The sequence below is a fragment of the Rhinolophus ferrumequinum genome, chromosome 20, assembly GCF_004115265.2.
Source record: "Rhinolophus ferrumequinum isolate MPI-CBG mRhiFer1 chromosome 20, mRhiFer1_v1.p, whole genome shotgun sequence".
In the NCBI taxonomy this organism is placed as follows: Eukaryota; Metazoa; Chordata; class Mammalia; order Chiroptera; family Rhinolophidae; genus Rhinolophus; species Rhinolophus ferrumequinum.
In genome coordinates this window covers 51,595,762-51,617,857 of record NC_046303.1, presented here as the reverse complement: position 1 = coordinate 51,617,857, position 22,096 = coordinate 51,595,762, and the positions used below count along the sequence as shown (strand labels likewise).

General features: G+C 38.7%; 2 protein-coding genes across 9 annotated transcripts in view; one reads left to right on the top strand and one right to left on the bottom strand.

Annotated features, from left to right (window-relative positions):
* Positions 1–19,260, bottom strand: part of NME8 (NME/NM23 family member 8) — a 72,116-nt gene extending 52,856 nt beyond the window's left edge. Inside the window, exons 1-3 of one of the 7 annotated variants that reach the window (XR_004421111.1) lie at positions 6,686–6,782; positions 3,618–3,702; positions 2,254–2,581 (exon numbers count right to left, since the gene is read on the bottom strand). The gene's annotated coding sequence lies outside the window, so the exon portion shown is untranslated. Of the gene's footprint in view, positions 1–1,455; positions 2,582–3,617; positions 3,703–4,826; positions 5,705–6,685; positions 6,783–18,797 lie in introns of those variants that run through there. The other 6 variants (XR_004421109.1, XR_004421110.1, XM_033087948.1 and 3 more) reach the window with 6 other exon arrangements.
* Positions 19,261–21,335: 2,075 nt separating this feature from the next.
* PNPLA8 (patatin like phospholipase domain containing 8) overlaps positions 21,336–22,096 on the top strand; it is a 47,964-nt gene continuing 47,203 nt past the window's right edge. The window contains exon 1 of one of the 2 annotated variants that reach the window (XM_033088443.1): positions 21,336–21,476. The gene's annotated coding sequence lies outside the window, so the exon portion shown is untranslated. The remainder of the gene's footprint in view (positions 21,477–22,096) is intronic. The other variant, XM_033088444.1, reaches the window with a different exon arrangement.

Below are 22,096 nucleotides of genomic sequence, written 5' to 3'. Positions count from 1 at the left end.
AGCATTATTAGAAGCAAAGCATAAGAGCATGTCAATTTCTATATCAGATAAGTGGCATCCACGTTGGTTTCCTTTGTTGTTTTTATTGAGTTTAACTGATACAGTGTCGATTTTAGTAATGTAACACTGCATGGTGCCTTGAACAATCTTAAGAACAGTCCACAGTCTCAAAGTTTTGAGCTCTAATAAATCTTCCAGCATGATTAGACTACATCCAGATGTCTTTCACCTTTTAAAATGTCTTTTCTTGCTAATGGATCCATGTCTGGGCAGGTAGATCTAGGAGGCAGTCTCAGCTTTCTGAGTACCTACAATGTGTTAGTAAGAATCAAACCACATCAATGCCCCTTCAATCCTAAAGAATTTCCTCTAAGTCTCTTGACTATCTGAACTACTCCTTTCCTTCAAATCCCACAGCCAGCAGCTCTAGATTTTTCTAGATAATCGTCATTTTCAAGAGGCAGCTATCTCAAGTTAAGCATGAGTTGAATAAGTTAAGGCTTCTATAGATCCCCCATCTTGAGGTTCTCTGGACTTCAAAGAATAGATTGTTTGGAGATGGAGGGAAAGAACATTCTAAGATTAAAGCTCAGTGAGAGTAAATACAAAAAGAACAACCTGGATGGGGTAGAAGGAAAGCTAGTAGCTGTGATTAGCAGAAGTAATTATTGCATGAAAAGAGAGATAGAGGTTAAGTCTGGAAGTGATATTTGGGGTCAACTTAAATAGAACTAAGGAAATTGAACTGATGCTGTTGGGGCAAAAGGGACTTAAGCCCTGGGCCAAGGAGGTTCTTGGCTTCACATAGGAAAAAATTCAAACATGAACTGATACAGAGATTAAAGTGAAAGTAAGTTTATTTAGCAGAGAGTCAGTGAGAAAGGGCCACCCAAGGACAGAGTCACAGTCTCCAATCGCTAGTGGAAGAGAGACCCCCTCCATCCCCCGGGCTAGGCTTTATGTGTTTTCTGGTTTCTATGGAAATGTTCTTGGTATGGGGGAAAGGAAGAAGAAAGAACAGTAGTAAGTTTATCTTTAACTTCTGTAAGATGCAAGAAGAATAGGGGCAAGTTTATCTTTAACTTTTGTAAGGTACAGCCTGTGGTTAGATTATAATAGTTTTAATTACAAGAATGGCTGTTGCAATGGCATCTCTTTGCTCTACAGGACTCACATGGTCTGTTCTGTGTGATTCATTAACTCTGCCTGAGTTCTGTGTCTGACGGCACATAGCAGGCTTGGAATCCAACCTCCTACCCTGTTCCCCGAAAATAGGACCTAGCCAGCCAGACAATCAGCTCTAATGAGTCTTTTGGAGCAAAAATGAATATAAGACTGGTATTACATTATATTATACTATATTATATTATATTATATTATATTATATTATATTATATTATATTATAGACTGGGTCTTATATTATAGTAAAATAAGACCGGGTATTATATTAATTTTTGCTCCAAAAGATGCATTAGAGCTGATTGTCCGGCTAGGTCTTATTTTTGGGGAAACACGGTACATTTTTCATGGATAAATAATTTTGGTGATAATTAAGAGCAGAGAATTTGATAAGTCTTGAAATCATTGTAGAACCCATTCAATTGGCACTATTTTGTCATAATAGTGGAAAAATTATAAAGCAAGTGACATAGGAGTATTTAATGGATAACTCCACCTATAAAACACAGCATATCCAGACAACAGACAGTAGTTAAAGCAACAAAAATTTCATTATAAAGAACTAACTCAGAATTTTCTATCTCTGAATAATTTTGAATAAAGTGGACCCGGAATGCATGGTGGGGTATGAAACAGACAACTATTACTAGGAGGAAGAAGAAGCTCTTGATTTGAGCCCTATATTCTTGATGGGCCCACATGTCAGGCCAAAGAGCCTTTATCAGTTGAACAATGACACCCATCTGTATCAGAAAGAGAGTCATGACCGTTGTGATCATAATGACAATAATAGAATAGTTCAAGATAATGAATTTTCCTTGGTTAAGATCTTTGTGGAACTCAAAGCATTGGGCTTGTTCTAAATAACTTGGATCTATGCCATATTGCAAAAAAAAAAAAGGCAAAAAAATGAGGCCACCCACTGTCCAAATAATAATGCTAAAAACTACCACGTGGCATTTTTGTAGCTTTTGCATTTGGAGTTTCTTAAAATAGAGGAGCAATCGGAGTATGACAATGGCCACATAGAAAACAAAGGTGAAGTACATATGAAAGTATATTATGCTGCTAACCAATCGGCAGCTAAAGGGTCCAAACTCCCAGACGTTTAAGACATAATAGCTAAGGCGAAACGGAAGACTGAACAGAAGGATTGTGTGTAGCACCATGATATTGAGAACAATTGTAGCAATCATTGACTGATTATTCCTTTTGAACATCAAACACGACATCCATGCTGTTCCAGTAATGCCTCCAAGCAAAACCATGCCATAGAGTGTTATCAGAACCATCCGGCAGTGTGCGTTGCAGTGACCGACGTCTGTGTTTGAGGCGTTTGGCAGAGTGGTTTTATTGATCAGCTCCATGTTTCACCACAAAATGCTTAGAAGACCATAAATCCTTAAATCAAACGTTTTACAAAATTATAATGAATATATTGAAATTTACAGCAACTGCACATTAACAGCATTGAGTTTTGCAATCCTCGCCAATTATTTACAAACCTAAAATTGTATACCCAATAAATATTGTCAGAGACTCCACTTGATTATTCAGATATATTGAAGAGACAGAGTTGAGTAAACAAAACCACAAAAATGAGTTTGAATATAAAATTTGTAACTGCACACTCAGGCATTCTATTAGCAAATATGTCCAAGTTCAAGTAACAACTCTGGGATTCGCGTGAGACATATTAGCCTCTAGCATGAAATTTAAGGAAGACCCCAAAACTCAGTAATCAAAATAAATAATATTTTAAGGCAATATTTTTAAAATCAGAATTAATGAAAAAAATTCACCATGAACAAAATTTTAAATAAAGGCAGAGTCAGTATACATCCACAGACTGCACCTGCATGTCAGACCTATAAAAGTTGTCCCTCCCATTTTCAGGAAATCCAATTTGAGAGAATTTAGAGAAGACTGCAGAAATCATGTGTAATTATTGTAAGAAGATGTATAACACAACATTTTAAAATATTTTCTGTGAACAGTTTTTAAACAAGGAGAAGTATATAATATACGCATACATATAATATTGCCTACGTTCTTTTCTTCTTCCTAACCTTGAATCTTTTCCTAGACTCAAAATGTGCTACATTTTGCTGAAGAGTTTGGGTTTGAGGGTAGGTTCTATTTAGTTTTTACTGAAGTTTTTCAGGTATGGATGCATAGGGGGCAGTGATTGTATAGCAGAAAGAGCACTGGCAACCTACTGTCCTGCAAGTAAGTGCCAACTCTACCATTTGGTCTCTGTGGGGGTGTGCTGGAGCTCTAGCTGGGAAATGGGAAAGCTCACACTGCCTACTTTAATGGGTTACTGGAAAATTAAATGAGCTTGTGTGTTTGAGAGAGCTTTATAACTGAAAAAGAAAAGCCATAGGAAAGTTATGATTCTTAAGGTGACACAACCAGACGAAAGGACATTATTTACCTCTTTTTCTTCACTCTACATAGGGGCAGATACACAGTTATGGTCCATAAAATTGTTGTTGCATCAATAAGTGTTTAATAAATATCTGAAAATTAAAAAAAAGAAAACTTTTTCAGACCTTTGATTAGAGAGTTGTCTGAGTAGACAACAGGTCAGACTTTCTTCTCTGAAAGGATCTATGTCCATTTTCCTCATGTATTTTCTGCCCACCTGGCCAGAAGCACAGTTTGAGCATTTGTATCTGAGGGAGAAGTTACTCCCCAGCTAACATCTAAATATTTTAGAATTTTCTTTCTGCTACTACAGAATCCTCTTAGAATAACTAAAGTTTTTTTGTGAAAAATTATATTGGACCTGGCATGTTTAATACCCTCAAGTAAGATTTTATTATGACTTAAAAACATAATTACAACTTGTATAAAAACCTAAATTTTATGTACTGAAATATGCATTTTAACAAAGTACATATGTAAAATGTATAAGGCTTATATGCTTTCTGTGTAAAATAGAATAGTTTTATATGACTTATGAACAACAAATAATGATACTAATATAGTTTTAAAAGTTTGGCAGTCCTCAAGTCTGAGCAGACATGATTTAAGTTTAAAATTATTTTAAAGCCTTGGGAACCTAAATTATTGATCAAATCCACAATTTGAATGGACATATCTCTAATACTATGTGACATTTGGAAATAGACAGGTTGCAGTGACACTTACTAGCTGGCTAATCATGAGATGAATACGTAACTATGAAGTTGTCTCTCCAACTGTAAATATGGAAATAAGAAGATCTATTTTGCAAGACTGTTGTGAGAAATAAGTTAGATTGTGTCTATAAAGAACCTAACAGAGTCCCTGACATAAACTAGGTCATCAAACTGTCAACGCCACTTCCCCCTTTATAACATATACAAGATCTTTGATAAACACAAGATCTTTGATAAACACAAGATCCCATTCTTCTTTAGTTACTTCTCAGAATCGTCCTACAAATATTTAAATGCACAGTGATAAATTCATAGGAAAGGGAGGAGGTGAATCATCACTTTTCTTTTCCCTCAGGCCCTTACCATTATGACCACTACCACCCAACATTATTCTTCAACAGCATGTAATTTCTCGGTATTTCTTGGCTCATTAAAACCAAGTACTGAAATTTCTACATCTGTTTTCTATGCAGAAACAAATTACTACCCAAACTACTTACTTGGTCTTTCCCTCTTAAGATTTGCTTCTGGAAGAGGACTCCAGGCTCTCTGGTCATTTGCTGGTGGTTTACACCAGGGCAGGCAAGAAGAGCACTTTGCTGGAATCAGGCTCCACTAATAACAACAGTCAGGAGAGATCATGGGATAAATGACGAACTGGGGAATAGCTAAAGCTTTAGACTGAAGGCTTCTGAACTTAAACAGTCAAGATGGAGGACCCAGATAAACTGTGTGGGCCATGAACGGATGTTTATTTTTAGAGCTAGTGGTTAAACAGATTCAAAATTATTCTTATAAGTCAAGACTTTCATTTTCACTATAATTGACTTATCTTCAGGAATTTTTATTAATGTGAAAAGCTTACAGTTTTTTTCAAATGTTGTTTTTTATCATACTTGTATGTTTTACCCAAAATGTTTCACATTCAAGATAAGAATGGCCTAGAGAGGTACTTCATATGAGGCTTTCATTTTCTCAGCAGTAAGCTCAAAATAGTATATCCCTGCCTTTCAATTTCCAAAGACTCCCTTCTTTTATTAAATGTCATGTGTGGACATGGTTCCTTTGAAAGCTTAACCCTCTAGTGATGTGACTTCAACCAGAGGGTCCATTTCTTTTTTCTCAAGTCTTTCATTTTCTTACATCAACCTTTTCCCTTCCTGTCTTAACTTTATTGTCATCTTTAGCTGTGCTAAGAACTCAAAACATAATTTTAAGGAAGTGTTTAGGACACATAAAGATGCAGGAGACCAGTATGCCTTCAGCAGTTACAGGCAAACCTCCCCCCTTCAAAACAAACAAACAAACAAACAAACAAACAAACACCTGTTAGAATAAGACATTAATATTGGTGATTAGCCTAAAAGTTTTCAGAAGATGAAGTCAATCTGTCCTCCACAGGAGCAGGTCCAAAGCAGATGCTGCTGGAGATGCCACCATTCTGCCCACTTCTCCCCTTCCATGGGAGACTCCATTCAAGGTGGCCAGTGGTGGGCAATCTCAGCTCCTGAAAAACTGGGTTCAAGTCGCTTGTCAGTCTAACGCTGTTAAATTGCTACTATGAAATATCCTTAGGAAAGTGGTAACAAAATCTGCAACTGCTAATTCTCAAACCTGTTTACACTCATGAGTTATTAACCAAGATCTTGATGCTAGATTTGATGCCCTAGTTGATGTAAAGTGTCAAGAGGCTGAGCCCACCTACGCATAGATACTGGAGGCAGCACCTGGAACCTTCACCCTAAACACCTGCATTTTCAGCCCCTCCCTTCATCTCTCTCTCTCTCTCTCTCTCTCTCTCTCTCTCTCTCTCTCTCTGTGTTTATGTGCATGTCTCACTCTGTTTCACTTTCTTCCAGGTACAGCATAACTTTCTTCTATGAACACATGAGATTTGAAGGCAGAAAAGTCCAAACAGAGCATCCCATGCCTCCCCTCCATTTCACACGTAGGAGATGGAGGCCCAGGAATACCACTTGTCCCCCTTTCTCCTCCCCCTAGAAGGTGACCTAGGGCAGCATTGCTGAGCATCTTAGGTGCCAAGTAAACTAAAGAGCATCACACAAGCATGTTGCAAGAAACCCATATTTCTTTTAAAAAATAAATATTCTCTGGCATTTATTTTCTAGTGTTGATACAGTCTCAAACAATGAAACCAAAGTTGGTGCTTGAGTCCATAGATATTAGTCTTCACATATATAAATGTATACTTCATCCTGTCAATGTGTTCTCTACAGCTGATAAAACGATACATGATTTTAAGTAGAGCAAGAGAAATTGAGATAGATATCAAGAAAAAACAACTTTCAGGAAGGCAGAGAAGGATTTTTGCTGCCCACAAAGCCCTCCATTAACACACTTAGCTTTGGTTCACATCACGCCACGCTCCATCCCTTCGATTTCTCTTTGCTCTGCAAGGCCATACTGGTGTTTGTGTGTGGTGCCTCTGGCATCTGTGGGTCTCTTTGCCTGCAGTGCTTATCTCACTGCCACGTGTCAGCTGCCTCTTATCATTCGCTTCTCAGTGCTGAGGTCACTCCTTGAGGGAGCCCTCTCTGACTGCCACAGTGGCAGGCAACTGCTCAGGGACTATCTCCTTGCCCGGTTTGAATTCTTGGCATATAATTTTTCCACCAGATATTTTTATTGCTTCATTGTTCATCACGGGTTTTTTTGTCTGCCTTCTTGTCTACTGAGATCTACTGCCTCCAGTATCTCAATACACTTAACTTTGGGAATTTTAGATTAAGCAGGGCACCCTGTCTGACGTTTCAAAGTCTTGGTCAATGACTTGATAGTGTAAACAGGTTTGAGAATTAGCCGTTGCCCATTTATTTACCACTTTCTAAATAAGTGTTTCACCAGAACTTAACTATATTGTTTATGGTTACTTCCCAGTGCCCAGAACAGTGCCTGGCATATACATGTTGGATGAATTCAATGTTTGTTGAATGACTGTACATGATTTTTTATTAGTGTCTGGGAATGATCCTTCTTTTGTAGATAATTATTTAATCATTTTAACTTCATTTTTACAAGTTTTCTGGGACCAGGGTTGAATGTAAGAGCTAGAATTGATCTAAAAGATGCTCTCTTGGATCCAAATACATCATTTTACAGGAGAAAGAACTGAGGGCACACATATGCCGTGCCTTTTTTTGGGGGGGATGTTGGGGAACAGTGTGTTTTTCCAGGACCCATCAGCTCTAAGTCAAGTCGTTTCTTTCAGTTTAGTTGTGGAGTGCGCAGTTCACTGGCCCAGGAGGGAATCGAACCTGTGACCTAGGTGTTATGAGCACTGTGCTCGATCCAACTGAGCCAACCAGCCACCCTGTCCTGCCTTTCTTGACCTGCTCTGCCACGTGAGGGAGGCCATCTCCCAGGCCACTACAATGATGTCTTCACCATATTCCAAGAGGTTTCTCCCATTTTTAGGTGACTGTGTCTCTTAACAGTTTGGAAGCATCCCAGAGCATGGAGATATTCAATCAATCAATGAGGAAACATTGTGATCAGCATAAACATTTCCTATAATCTTCTTGAATTCAGATCTCTAAATGCTTTGAATGAGTCATCTCTTGTGCCTTAAGGTACCAATTTGATTTCAGAATAGAAAAAGCAGGTTACCTCTTTGGAGATTACTGTATAATGTGGTTTGGTTTTTTTCCCTCTGCTTTATTCTGTTCTTTTATGAAAGGAAGATAATTTTTCCCCAAAATATAAGAAAGGAACTGGTGGTTTTACTAACACATGACACTTGCTACGCTGAAAAATGAGATGTAATTCAAATAAATCGATTAAACTCAACTGCTTTCTAAAATGATAACTATCTCAGTACTTGATATCCAGAGTCAAGATATGGTTGACAGTGTATCTGATGAATGTGTCAAGGAGGACACAAAGTATCTTCTTCGGGGTATCAGAATATCCGGAAGCTGTGTGTTTGTCATTGCAGTGCCTTAAAAAGTAACCTTCTAGAGCAATGTTTCTCAAGTGTTATTGTGGTTATGAATTCCCTGGAGATCTGTTAAAATGCAGATTCCTATGCAGTAGGTCTGGTGAGGGGCCCAAGACTCTGCATTTCTAACTGGCAACCAGGTAATTTATAAGCTGCTCATCTGTGAATCACACTTTGTGCAGCAAGACTGTACTACATGGTCAGTATGGCAGCCATTTGGCATGTGGTTATTACAATTAATTTAAACTAAATTAAACTTAGCAATGCACTTCCTCAGTTGCATTAGCCACATTTCAAATGCTAAATGACAGTTCTCTTAACTGGTTTATTAAAGGAAGCACATTTATTAAATAATCCGTAGTCCCCATGATCTTACCTCCTCTCTTTCCTAGCTACAGGCTGCCAGATTTTATTTGAAGAATAGCAAGCATTTGGTGGTTAAGTACGTGTGTTTGGAACTGGGGAAGATGGGGCAGAAGAGAACCACGGGAAGAGTTGTTAAAGAATCCAAAGAATGAAAGGATTTCAAGAAGGGGGGGGATCAACAGGGGCAAATATTGCCAAGAAGACAAGCTAAGGTTTGAAATTTGTCCATCGACTGAAAGTGTAGGCAGAGCACAAGGGCAGTCATTGGTGGAATACAGGATTAAGTGAGGGTTTTTCAAGATGGAAGATTTTTGCTTATTTATATGATAAAATTTGAAAATGCCAGTCATGGGCCACAAAGGAGACTGGCCATGGGGATATATTGGTTTTGAAGGTTCAAGTCAAAATTCGCCCTGGTTCATACTTTTAATGTTCAAAGAACTCAAAAAAAAACCAGTCATTTCTCCAGTTCTGAGGTGTACATCTCAATCCTTCAAAAGAAACCTCACGTTTCCTTCTGGCCAAGTAGACAAATAATTACTTTGTCTTTATTATAGCAGTGATTAAAGAACTCTTGGCTCTTTTGTAGGCTATTTAGGATGAAGAGCAATTTCACTAATCACTTTTCAGTCTTAATTCCTGGGCACCCAGACACTGGAATCCAATTTGCAACACCCTTGCAGTTTTTACTGGTGATGCATAAAGTCCCAGGCCGTGGTGGCCGAGTCTGAGTCCTGAGCCCAGAGATAACATCATCTTCAAACAGACCAAACCCCAGAAAGTGATGTCAGCCCTCAGACCTGCCTGATCGACTTCCCCTTTCCTATATAAGAGAAAGCTTACCTAAAGTTAGGAGCAGCTGTCCCCATCAGACTCTGCCATGGCAGACTCCTTATCGCCAGTATTTCTCTTTCAAACAGAAACCTGTGGCAGCCATCTTCTTTAGACATTGTCACGGGCATTCTGTCTCTGCCCAACCTTCAATAAAACCTTTCCTTGCTCTCCCACTTTTCTGAGCCTTGTGAATTCTTTCACCTTCTGCAAAGGACCAGGAGTAATTCTATGCCAGAACACCTAACAAATTTCCTTCCACAGGGAAAGTGAAGAAACATACCTTTTAAAATGCTGTAGAAAAGTATTCTGGATTCTGTTTTTGAAATGACATGAAGTCATGGTTTTCTACATGCCCATGAAACATTTATGATTTCTGTGAGTCATGTAACTTAGAAACATATAGACTTCCTGCTTGACTTCAGTAATGTTTCATAGTTTTAATGTCCAGTTTTTACTTTAAAAGCTGTTTTAAGAGAATACATATTTACAGTGAGAATACCTTAGTTGACTTTTGTCGACTTTTCTTTTTCCTTTCCCCAAATTAAAATACAGGAACATGATCTCAGTATCAAACAATCTTAAGTTTAAATATTCTACACAGAACAAGAAATGATATTGCAGAACAATTAGCCATTGAATCTAAATCTATAAAGTCCTGATGGCTGGATAATTTTTAAAAACCCAGGGGACCAATTGTTGAGAAAAACACCATCGGTGTTCAAAGGAAACACCTATAATCTAGTGTAGACACTGATCTTAGTGTCTACTAAGATCAGCAAGGCATCAGAAGTAGAAAGGTGAGGGACCCTTGCTCGAATCGCACCTGAAGCAGGATGCAGCAACAACTCCTGACTCTGTCAGGCTGATAGCTTGGACTTGTGCTGCTCAGTAGGACAGCCCATGTACCTGCTGAGCACTTCAAACGGGCTGCGTCCTACGTGAGACGTGTTGTGAAGTGTAAACTACACGTTGGATTTTGAAGACTCAGTATTAAAAAAATGCAAAACATATTATTAGTGTTTTTATATTGATGGCAGGTTGAAGCAATAATATTTTGGATATACTAGGTTACATAAAAATTATATTAATTTCAGCTATTTATCTTTACTTTGTTAAAAAATGGCTACTAGAGAATTTAAATTTGTGCCCATGGCTATTTTAAAGTGTACATCATGATGATTCATACACAAATATAAATCATGAAAGGATTCCTCCCATCTAGTTAATTAACACATCCGCCACCTCATATATTTATATATATATATATATATAAATATTATCTTTATGAGAAAATTTAAATTCTAGTTTGTTAGCAAATTTCAATTATACAGTACAGTGTTATCAGCTATAGTCACCATGTTATACACTAGATCCTCAGAACTTATTCACCTTGTAACTGAAAATTTGTACCCTTTTGTCAACCTCTCCCTATTCCCCCATTCCCAGCCCCTGGCAACCACTTTTCTTCTTTCTCTTTCTAGGAGTTTGACATTTTCTTAAGAGTCCACCTCTAAGTGAACTATGCAGTATTTGTCTTTCTCTGTCTCGCTTATTTTATGTAGTATACGAGTAATGTCCTCCACGTTCATCCGTGTTGTCGCAAGTGTCAGGATGTCTTTCTTTCTCATGGATGAATAATATTCCATCATATATATATATATATATATATATATATATATATATATATATACACACACACACACACATATATCTACATATCTATATCTATATCTATATCTATATCTATATCTATCTATCTATATATATATATATATATCTCACAACTTATTTATTTATTCATCCACTGATGGACACTGAAGTTGTTTCCACGTCTTGACTACTATGAATAATGCTGCAATGGACATTGGGTAGAGATATCTCTTCAAGATCTTGTTAATTTCCTTTGGATAAACACCCAGAAGTGGGACTGATAGGTTGATTTTTGTATATGGAGCGAGATAAAAGACCAATTGCATTTTTTCTGAATGTGAAAAATCAGTTTTGCTGACACCATTTATACTACATATCCCCTTTTTTGTCCTTTCCGCATGAGTGTTCTTGGCACTTTTCTCAAAGATCAATTGAACACAAATGCATAGATTTATTTCTGGGATCCTTATTCTGTTCCATTGGTCTATATGTCTGTTTTTTTGTTTGTTTGTTTGTTTTGTTTTGCGTTGTTTTGTTTTATGGCAGTGTCATGCTGTTTTGATTACTGTAGTTGTGTAGTATATATTGAAATCACACACACGTTTGTGCGGTTCCGTGTGTGTGTGTGTGTGTGTGTGTGTGTGTGTTCAAGATTGCTTTGGCTATTTTCTGTCTTTTGTGGTTCCATATGAATTTTAGAATTGTTTTTTTTTTCTATTTCTGTTAAAACACCATTGAAATTTTGATAGAGATAGTCTGAATCTGTAGGTTTCTTTAGGTACTATGGACATTTAAACAATGTCAATTCTTCCAGTTCATGAACAAAGGGTACCTTTCCATTTATTTGTGTCTTCTTCAATTTCTCTCATCAATGTTTTATAGTTTTCCATGGACAGATCTTTCACATCCTTGGTAAATTTATTCCTAAGTATTGTATTTATGTGACTACCCACCATGCCCTGTCCAGTTAGGAATTAATGTTAAGGTCACCCTGTGAGGTTACTTTTGGTCGCTGAGCTTGTTAGATTTACTACATATCGGTTGAAAGTGATGTGTGGAGGCAACCAGGCTTTACATCTAATTGTACAAAAGGTTGTTTTGGAAATAGTGGCAATTAGAGGAGTTTATACAAAATCCCAATCTTCCCAAACCTTTGTTTCTTAATCAAACATTAAAACTATACCAAGGAGTTAAAAGTCTGATTGGATGGTCCTTGAGGAATGATTGTCTTTACTATGTTTACTTGGCAATAATAAATACCATTTTTTAAATTATTATGCTAAAAGGAGATTTTAAGATATGAATATAAGTATCATAAAGCTAACTAGATCACTCTAGTCAAAGTATCATGTGTTCTTTATATTTAAGATTCATTATATGGAATACATACATCTCAGTTTTCTACTGGGCATAAAGCAAAACCAAGAAATTTGGGTGTAGGTTTAAAAACAATCTATAAATATAAATAATGACCTATATATAGTCACACCAATACAGTGCTACTTATCTTTTCTTTTGTTACTTGGAGAAGCAGTTTTTGAAAATACAGAAAATAGTATAAAATGTGCCTTTCTCCACTTTCAAAATTATTGTTTAAGAAGTTTAAAAATATTTGAAATAGTGTATTTCAAAGAGGTTGGAGTCAGATTTTACTTCTCTTTATTTCTCTTCTATTTAGATAGCAAATACATCATGAAGTTAAAATTACTTTTGTGCATCAAAGGAGGAAAAGGAAGAAGGTAGTACCAATATCCTTATACAGTTTCCATTGAGTAATTAGTGGTATGGAACACTATTGGGATAGCATGTTCCTGTCTTTTCCCATAACCCACATCACATTGCTGGGACTATTTTATCTCAGTTTAGGATTATTTTTTTGTGCAGTCTGATTAATTCAAAACCATTTATCTGAGTTACAGAGATAGGCATAGAAGCTAGCAAAGCACCTCCTTCCCCTATGCTGACAGATTCCCGCATTTTGTACATATTTGACTGAGAAAATAAGAAAAGTTTTCCATTTGTTCTTCATTGATGAGATAGATGCTCCCACATTGTGATTCTCTTGAATTGTGTCACTTCCTGCTCTTTGGGGATTTGTAAGGTGCACCATAGTTTCTGAATATTTCAATTGCGTACAGTCTTGCTTTTCCTACTCTTGTGTCTGTGACTCATATCTAAGCATTAACTAGTTTTCCTAGAAAGAACTAATTTCCCATTCCTTTTAGACAGGTCTTTTCTTCTCAAGGTGTTCAAGGTGTTTTTGATTGCTTGTTCATTTATTTAATCTAAATTAATAAAAAATTTGTTTAATCTGAAGTCACTTCCAGCTTTTTTCAAGGTTCCATTCTTCTTTAATAATAACTTAGGGCCCCCTTCTAGAGAAGTCCTACTATTTGGCTCTCTCTATAGCATTTTAGTATACTTTTATTTGACAGAAATTGCCATACCAGAAGCGATGTGTGACACGGAGACTTTCTGTTGTGATCATAAAATACGGTGAATGCTGCTGCCGAGTGCCATCCAATGGAAAGGCAGGGATCTTCAATATGGGAAGTGGCACGTTGGACCTTAGTAACAGTGTGTGAGAAATTTCAACATATTTGGTGCAGTCAGGTGTGAACTATGGCTGAGAGAAGGTGTGTTTTAAAGAGTAAATCATCCTCCATGATGACAAGGCTCCGTGTCACACATGGCTTCTGGTATGGCAATTTCTGTCAAATAAAAACATTATGGTATGTCCTCATCCACCTTATTCACCACATCTGTCAACAGAGCAACTTCTGGCTCTTTCCCAGGGTCAAAATTATTCAGGACATTAAGGCAGCCATGACAGCGCAACTAAAGACACTCATAAAAGAGGACTTCCAGAACTGATTCAGAATGTGGCAAGAACGATGGGATAAGTGTGTTCAAAGGAAGGGGGGTGGTATTTTGAGGGGGATTAATGGCCGTGTGTCTTTTCTGTAATAATTTCTTTTTATTTAAACATTCACCGTATTGTTTGATCACATTTAGTACCATCCTTACTTTCATGTGTTTATTCTGTTGTCTTATATTAAATGTCTTTCCTCACCTATTTACACCCTATACATACTTCCATTTGGAAATAATTAAGTTATATGGCTTGTCAGCAGCTTCTCCTAATAGTGTGGCCAAATATAATACAAGATGTCCAGTTAAATTTGAGTTTCAGATAAACAACAAATAATGTTTTAGTACAAGTATGTCTCACACAATATTTGTTTTGCTAAAACTGGCAACCTTACCCCTAACCCGTTTGGAATCAATCATTCCCTCCTCTGAATTCTCATATGACTTTCTTGGTTCTTTGGTTATATAACGTATTTCATTCTTCCTTATTTTACAGGGCATTTAGAGATCTGCCTCTTCTCTAAGTCCATCAACACTTTGAATGCTGCAACTGCACCTAACGGACCACTTTGCACAGAGCTGATGCTCACAGAGGTCACTCCTGCTGAACAGAATTTAGCAGCCTGCTACATTGGTTCAGGCTAGCCTCTAACTTCCAATAATATCTCTGGAACCCTATGAACTTTTTTTCAGCCCTATTAAGTTGGTATTGATATGCCAATAATATTTTTTAAATTTACTGAACATATTCTCTGTGTGCATACTGTTAAATTATAGAGACTACCAGAGTTGAGACCACATTTCTTTTATTGACCAATGTATATTGAAAGACTACCATAATGATCAGGTCATAAAAAATATACAATAAATATTGTTTTTAAATACTAGGCATTTCACAGATATCTCATTTATACCTCTGTAAAAACCTATAAGATTGGTATTATTGCCCCCATTCTTTTTTTTTTTTAATGAGAAAAGTAAAACTCAAAGAGGTTACAAGACTTGCCCACCATCATGTTTGGAAAGACAAAATAATAACTTTGTTTTGTATGTTTCTGAACCCCACACTTTTAAAGATTTTATGATATGATACAAGCAAGTATTGCTACCTTTTAAAAACTGACATTCTATCCCAGACTGGATACAAATGTCCTTGAAAAGGTCCTTGTAAACAGATGAATATATTTTTCAAGTGTGGGAACTGAGACTTTAAAGTTAGGTAATTTGTTCAAGTAAGTGGCAAAGCTAGAACAGGAATCTAAGTCTGCCAAACTCCAAAGCTCATGCTTTTCACAAATGCTATACTTCCCAAACAGTGTTAGTCAGTCCCTACAAATCCCTAAGCATTCAGGGATTGTTAAAAGCATATGGGTACTGATTCATTTATTCTTTCAATCAGTGTTTATCTGCTCACTGTGTTGACCCTGCTTTTTGTTTTTCTGATCTGTATTCCTCTCCTTCTTCTGGGAAAAACTTTTGTCCCAAGACAAATTCTGTGGTTCTGGGAGCTGCTGTTTTCTTAGAAGACCCCACATCTTAGGGTAATTTTGAGGGGTCTGAGGTAGCCTGACCATGCTATCCAATCACCATACCTGACCGCCTGGCCATGGATCATAATGACTTTAAGTGATTGAATTGGGATTCTGAGAATTTTTACTGATGAAAAAAGGGAGGCTTGTAGAAGTTATTTGCTCAAGGTATCACAACCAGTAAATGTTAAGGATAAGGCTTCAATCCTGTCTCAACTCAGAAGTTAAGTATCACAAATATTGATATTTACCTATAAGAAATTGACAATAAAGTTCAATGTTAGAGCATATTTAGATTTTTGCTAAATTTTTAACTGGATAAGGTGGCCTACAAATGAGTATCAAGGCAAGGGATAACCTACAAAAGTATTAGGTAAAAGGTAAAATGTAACTTAGATTCAAAAGCAAGTTAAAGAAAATATAATTATTTGTGTCTTTAAGATTTTAATTTTATGTTGTTACTCTTATGCTAAAACATGAGAATTAAACTATTAATAAAACTATGTTTTTTTTTAATCCAGAAAATTATATTAACTGATTTAGTTCCTCTGGGGATGCCCCAGTTGGATTCTCTGGCTCAAGTTTGACAGAGATATCTGGACTGCAGATCTAGATGGGCAAAATCTTTAAGGCAATTTTAGAGGTGAAGAAAGAATAGGTTAAGTAGGTAAACAAGATAAGAAGAGAGCTCCAGATCTCCAAAGCTTGACCTCTCATGATGCCAAAAGCAATCTACTTAGAACTTAAATTTGACCACAGTGCTCTTTTGCCTTAAAATCTAACAATGACTCTGATTACCTCGAAGATCAAGAGATCAAGTCCAAGTTCGACCTCTGCGCTCAGCCAACTCGTGTATCACGTTTCCAGGACCAGCAATATGGAAAAGACCGTAGTTCCTTTCAGGCATAATGGTGAGCACTTAGTAACCGTGTTGTTTCTTATCTCATTGCCTTTGATCATGATGTCTATTCTCTCTATAAAGTTATCTCCCTTCTTCCACACCTTAGCCATCTCCACTACTGCCATCTGTCTTGCTAACAACTTCATCTTTTAAGACTCAGTTCAGAAATCCCCTTTCCAAGAAAGACTTTCCTAACTCCACGGGCTGAGCTGGGTATCCCTGCTCTGAGTTCTTATAATAACGTGTGCATATCCCTATTAGAGCTCTTTCCACTTTAGTAGTATAATTACCTAAACTCATACCATGAGTTCCATGAAGACTCTTCATTTTTTCTTTCTTATCAAATAGCTTGGTGCCAGGCACATAGCAGGCACTCAGTAAATAACTGTTGAATCAATGAATCTAATTCATTCAAGAAGTACTCATCTAATATTTACTGTGCACCTATCAACTGCCAGGCCTAGATGTTAAAGATCAAAACAGATAAAGTCCTTGCCTTCATTTCTTCAAACTATATAAAGGTAATTATATTAACTTTCTATTGCTGCTGAAACAAAAGATCACACATTTAGTAACTTAAAACAACTCGGATTTGTTATGTCACAATTCTGTAGGTCAGAAGTCCAGGTGGGGTCAACTGGTTCCTTTGCTCCAGGTCTCACAAGGTCAAAATCCAGATGTCAGTTGATCTAAGCTTTTATCTGGTAGCTCTGGGGAGGAAATGCTTCTAAAGTTTTATTTAGGCTGTTGGCATAATTCAGGTCCTTGCAGCTATAGAGCTAAGGTCTCCATTTCCTTGCTGGCTGTCAGCCAGAAGCATCTCTTAGCTCCTAAATCTCCTGTATTCCGTCCTTGTCACATTGTCCGCACTTCTCCCTGCCACCTCTACGACTCACGAGGATCTCCAACTTCCCTTCTGCCTGAGAAAGTTCTCCATTTTTAAGGGCTCATGCAATTAGGTTGGGCCTACCTGGATAACTCAGGATAATTGTCATTTTTAAAAACCTGTACCCTTAATTACATCTGCAAATTCCATTTTGCCATGTAACATAATATATTCATAAGTTCAAGGGATTAGAGCATGGGCATTTTTTTAGGAGGTAATTATTCTGCCTACTACAGTAACTGTTCTTCTGGATTTATTTCCTGGCATAGTTCTCACTCAGATGATTTAAAGGAATATCTTACAGCAATATGGCTAAATTTATTTTGGCTACAGCATTGTTTTGTTTTCTAACAATAAAGAGACTAGAGGCTCTTTGAAAATGTATTATGCTACACATCTTAATAGTTAATAGCAAGAGAGGTTGAACATAGATTTAGAGAAGGGAAAGATCTAAAACAGATAGCTAGCAAACCTTTAAACGGCACGAGGACACCACGATACAGGAGCAACGTGGATGTCTATTTTGTTTAGCAGCAAAAGAATATAGGATTGAACATTGTAAGGACCTGGCCCACAGTCATATAAGCTGAGCAGCAGTCAAGGTGCCCCAGCTTCGTGGGAGATTGTGTGCAGGAGAGCAGGCCCTCAGGGCCTGCCAGATGGTTTCTCTCACAGAATGTTCTCCATTTGTTGTATCTGTATAACTTTGCTGCTTCTCTGCCTGTGTGCCGAATGCTATCCCTCCAGATGGCCACCGGAGACTTTCCTGGTCTGTAAGTCTCAATAAACCTATGGCCCACATTCAGCCACCCGGCGGCGTCTTTGGGCTTACGGCTTCTCAGGCACAAATCTTGGAACAATTTGGACTCAGTCTAAACAATAATTACTATATTTAACATCATTCCAAGTATGATATTTTGCAAATGTTAAGTATTATTAGTCTTCTATTAAAAAGATAATCTGTTTTACACACTACTGAATTTATTTTGTTTGAAATTAACTGAAACTCTCTTTTCTTTTAAACCTTTTTCCAACATCAAATGACTCATGAGTGGGTTTTATTTTCCATCTTTAACTTATGAACCAGTAATCTGAATAAGATTAAAAATCAATTCAACATTACAGAATTGTAGAGAGTCTACTATTTGCTGGGTATTTATGCTAGGTCCAGGAAATACAACTGTAGCTATATCCCCCGCCTACAGAAAACTCATAACCATATAAACAAATAAATTACAATATCATGCATCCAGAGCACTAGGAGAAGTAAGGACAAATGGAAGGAATAACTTACTGTATGAAGTAGTAAGATAAGGCTATCTTTTTAAAAAATTTTCTTTTTAAAGACAATTTTTAGAGAGGTTTTTGGTTCACAGCAAAATTGAGAGGAAACTACAGAGATTTCCCGGTACCCTCTGCCCCATACATAATCTCCCCCATTATCAACATCCCCCACCAGAAGGGGACATTTGTTACCTTAGACTCAAAGGGTCAGCTTGCCTGTGGGCATCCAAGCCAAAAAGATATGAACAGGAAATTGCAGCAAAGAAAGTAAAGGTCTATTTAAAAAGTTTGTGCCAAGCACAGAGACACAGAAGAACCTGTGCTCTCAAAAACTTGGCTCCTTGGTGGCCTCTAGTGGCTCGGTTACATAAGGGAAAAATCATTAATCATGATTACTATGGGAGTTGGGGCTGGGGACTCTACTGATTGGTTGGGGCCAAGGCAGGGAGCAGTCGATCACGGCTTCAGGTCCTGATGTCAGTCATGGCACTGTTTGGTCTGGTTTCCACGGGATGTGGTTTGTGGGGCCTTCTGCGTTCATGAGTCTGGAGTGGAAACATAAATGAGGCCAAGGTGTTATCTTTGTTTGACTAAAACCTTATTCTAATTTGAAATTTAGTTATTACATCCTGTTTATGGTTGATAGACTGGAAGCTTTATTCTTAAGTGAGTCTAATGCTGACCAGAACCTCATGTCCTAAGGACTTAATGATTAAAAGGAGGCGACACACTGTATATGTAAAGACAGAAGGATCTGGGGAAAGAATGCAAGGGAGTCACAGTTCTATCAGGCTAAACAAAACTAGCTTGGATCAAAACAGAATGCACTCTAAAGAAATGAAACTCGGGGCAGCCGGATGGCTCAGTTGGTTAGAGCCTCAGCTCTCAACAATAAGGTTGCCGGTTCAATTCCCGCATGGGATGGTGGGCTGCACCCCCTGCAATCAAGATTGAAAATGGCTATTGGACTTGGAGCCGAGCTGCGCCCTCCACAACTAGATTGAAGTGTAAGAATAATTTTTCCTTTAATAATAGGGAGAAGCATCTCTCCAGAACTAAAGATACTTCTATATGCCTCTAAAGTTTAATTTGTGCATACGTATTTTAGCTATTGTATATAGCTCAATAATATGTCTGGATTATGTACTGCAGGGGTTTACCAGGCATTATGATGTACACAATCCAGCCATTTGTGCCCCAAAAGACAAGCAAGCTGGCTTCCTCATCTTAAAATAATAATAGTAATAATAATAATAATAATAATATTAACAATAAATCAGCCTAGCACTATGTTTGGTAGCTCATACAATTCTCCCTAAAAGACTACAATAATCTTATAGGAGGCTAAAGCTTAATACTCATAGTAGGTCTAGGGGGAGAGAGTGACAGTCTTGGTAATTGTCTTGGTGTAGAATTAACCCCTGGTCATTCGCAGAATGTAAAAGCATTTACGAGACTCTACAAGAGTGAGAAAAGATTTACTGAAAGTCAGAGAGAGAGACAGATCTGGCAAAGGGAAGTTTTGCCAGGACAGAGCCCGATAGGGACATCTGCCCCAATGAGAAGGGGTGCTTGGGTTTTATATTTTTCTAAGCAGTATACTTGTCAGCTTGCAGTGGGGCTGCCATTACAATTGTCTCCTGGAAACTGTCCTTTTCCCATCTATGATGGATGTCGGTTTGCTGTTGCTATTGGGAACTGTTCTGTTCCCATCTATGATGAATGCAGGTGCAGTGCTAGCCAGGGAATTCAGAGCCAAGCAGTTAATGTTTAAGCTCATTCCTGCCAGCTTACAAACTTGCTGTTAACTCTTGGCCTGTCCCATCCTGCCCACTCCTGTTAACTCTTTGTCTAATCAGTAACATTTTGAGTTTGAGGTCTAGTGATGATTACTTTTCTACATTTCCTAACCTCAACTTACTTGCAAGGTCAATTCAAGTGAGTAAAGGAAGCTGTTCTAACTACCCAAATTAGCTTCTGCAGCACGAAAGCTGCTTGACATATAAAACAATGGGCATGGCTATGTTCTAATAAAACTTTTTTTATGGACACTGAAATTTGAATTTCATGTCACTGTCATGTCCCAAAACCTTTTTTATTTTTTTAACCACTGAAAAAATGTAAAAACCATTCTTAGTTTACTGATATACAAAAACAGGTGGTAGGCCATATTTGCCCTAAGGGCTATCTATAGTTTGCTAACCTGGTTATGCATAAAATGTAAGAATTAGAAAAATATTAAGTGTTACGTGCAGGACCTTGCTGGAGCGGTATGTATTAACTCTACAGGCTAACTTCCAATGTGTTATACTTGAAAGCGCGTTCTAGTGCTATTTAGTCCAGGTGGCCATTTCCAGGGATGGTGACAGAATGGAGGGTGCTCACTAGTCCCCAGGAGGTTAGTAACGCAGAACCGAGCTCCTAAGCCCGGACAGAGTATGGGCAGGGCTTTCAAGGACGTGGAGATCGAGGCTTAGCTCGGCGGCAAAAGATAGAGGCCCGCAAACAAGAGTACAAAGCAAAACAAACTCCTCGGGCCCGCCTCCGGTAGCGCCTCTCCGGGCACAAGCGGGCGCGAGCCCTCAGTCACGCTCTGTTGCGCATGCCCGGGGACGGGGCACGCGCGGTGAGTGACCCGGAGGCAGAGCCCGAAGGAAGCGGAAGAGCTCCCCGTGGGCGGGCGGCTGGACGCGAACAGCGTGCGCGTCACTTCCGCTGGGACGGGGCGGAGCTGGGGAAGGAGGTGGTTCCCGGCTGCTGCTCTTCGGTTTGCTTTGGAAGCTCAGCTGATGCGGGTCCACCCGAGTGGACGTCAGTGCTGGGAAGAGTCGCGTCGCCACTGCCGTCGAAGTAGTTGCGGCCTGCATCCGGGTGAGTGGCTGCTTGGGTACCGAGGTGGGATGGTAGGACGGGGAACTGGCCGCCTGGTAGCCCCGAGCGCTTGTCCCGGTCGCCGGGTCTGCTTCTCTCTCCTCCGAGGGCGCTTCTAGAGTGAGAGGGCGGGTTGACGCCCGGCTTGCGAGAGGCCCGAGGACCGAGGCTCCCAAAGGTGACCGGGCAGGAGCCCGCGGGTCCTGGGGCTGGTGGGTGCGCGGTGCCCTCCGCCTCCGCCGTGGGTTTTGCTGGCCCAGACGTGCAAATTGTTTTGGTTTCTCTGGTCCCGCCCCACGCTTCCTGTCCCACCCCCACGACTCCTAGCCTAGTTACCCGGAGTCTGTTTTCCTGCCCCCGGACTCTAGGGTTTTCCAACAGTTCGCCGGTGACTGTCAAAACGGTTTCCCTATTCTACAGCATTCTCGAATGTCAGTGCACCAGGTGATTCCATTGCTTGATATTTTTATTTATCAGCGATTTCTTTTTAACCCCACCCACATTTAAGTCTCTCACTGTCTGCTGTTGCTAAAGTGGACTCAGGTGTGTGCTTTCCGAAAGGTGAAACTGTCTGAATCGTTGCGTTGCAGTGCCTCAGCTCATTGTCATTTCTATCATCG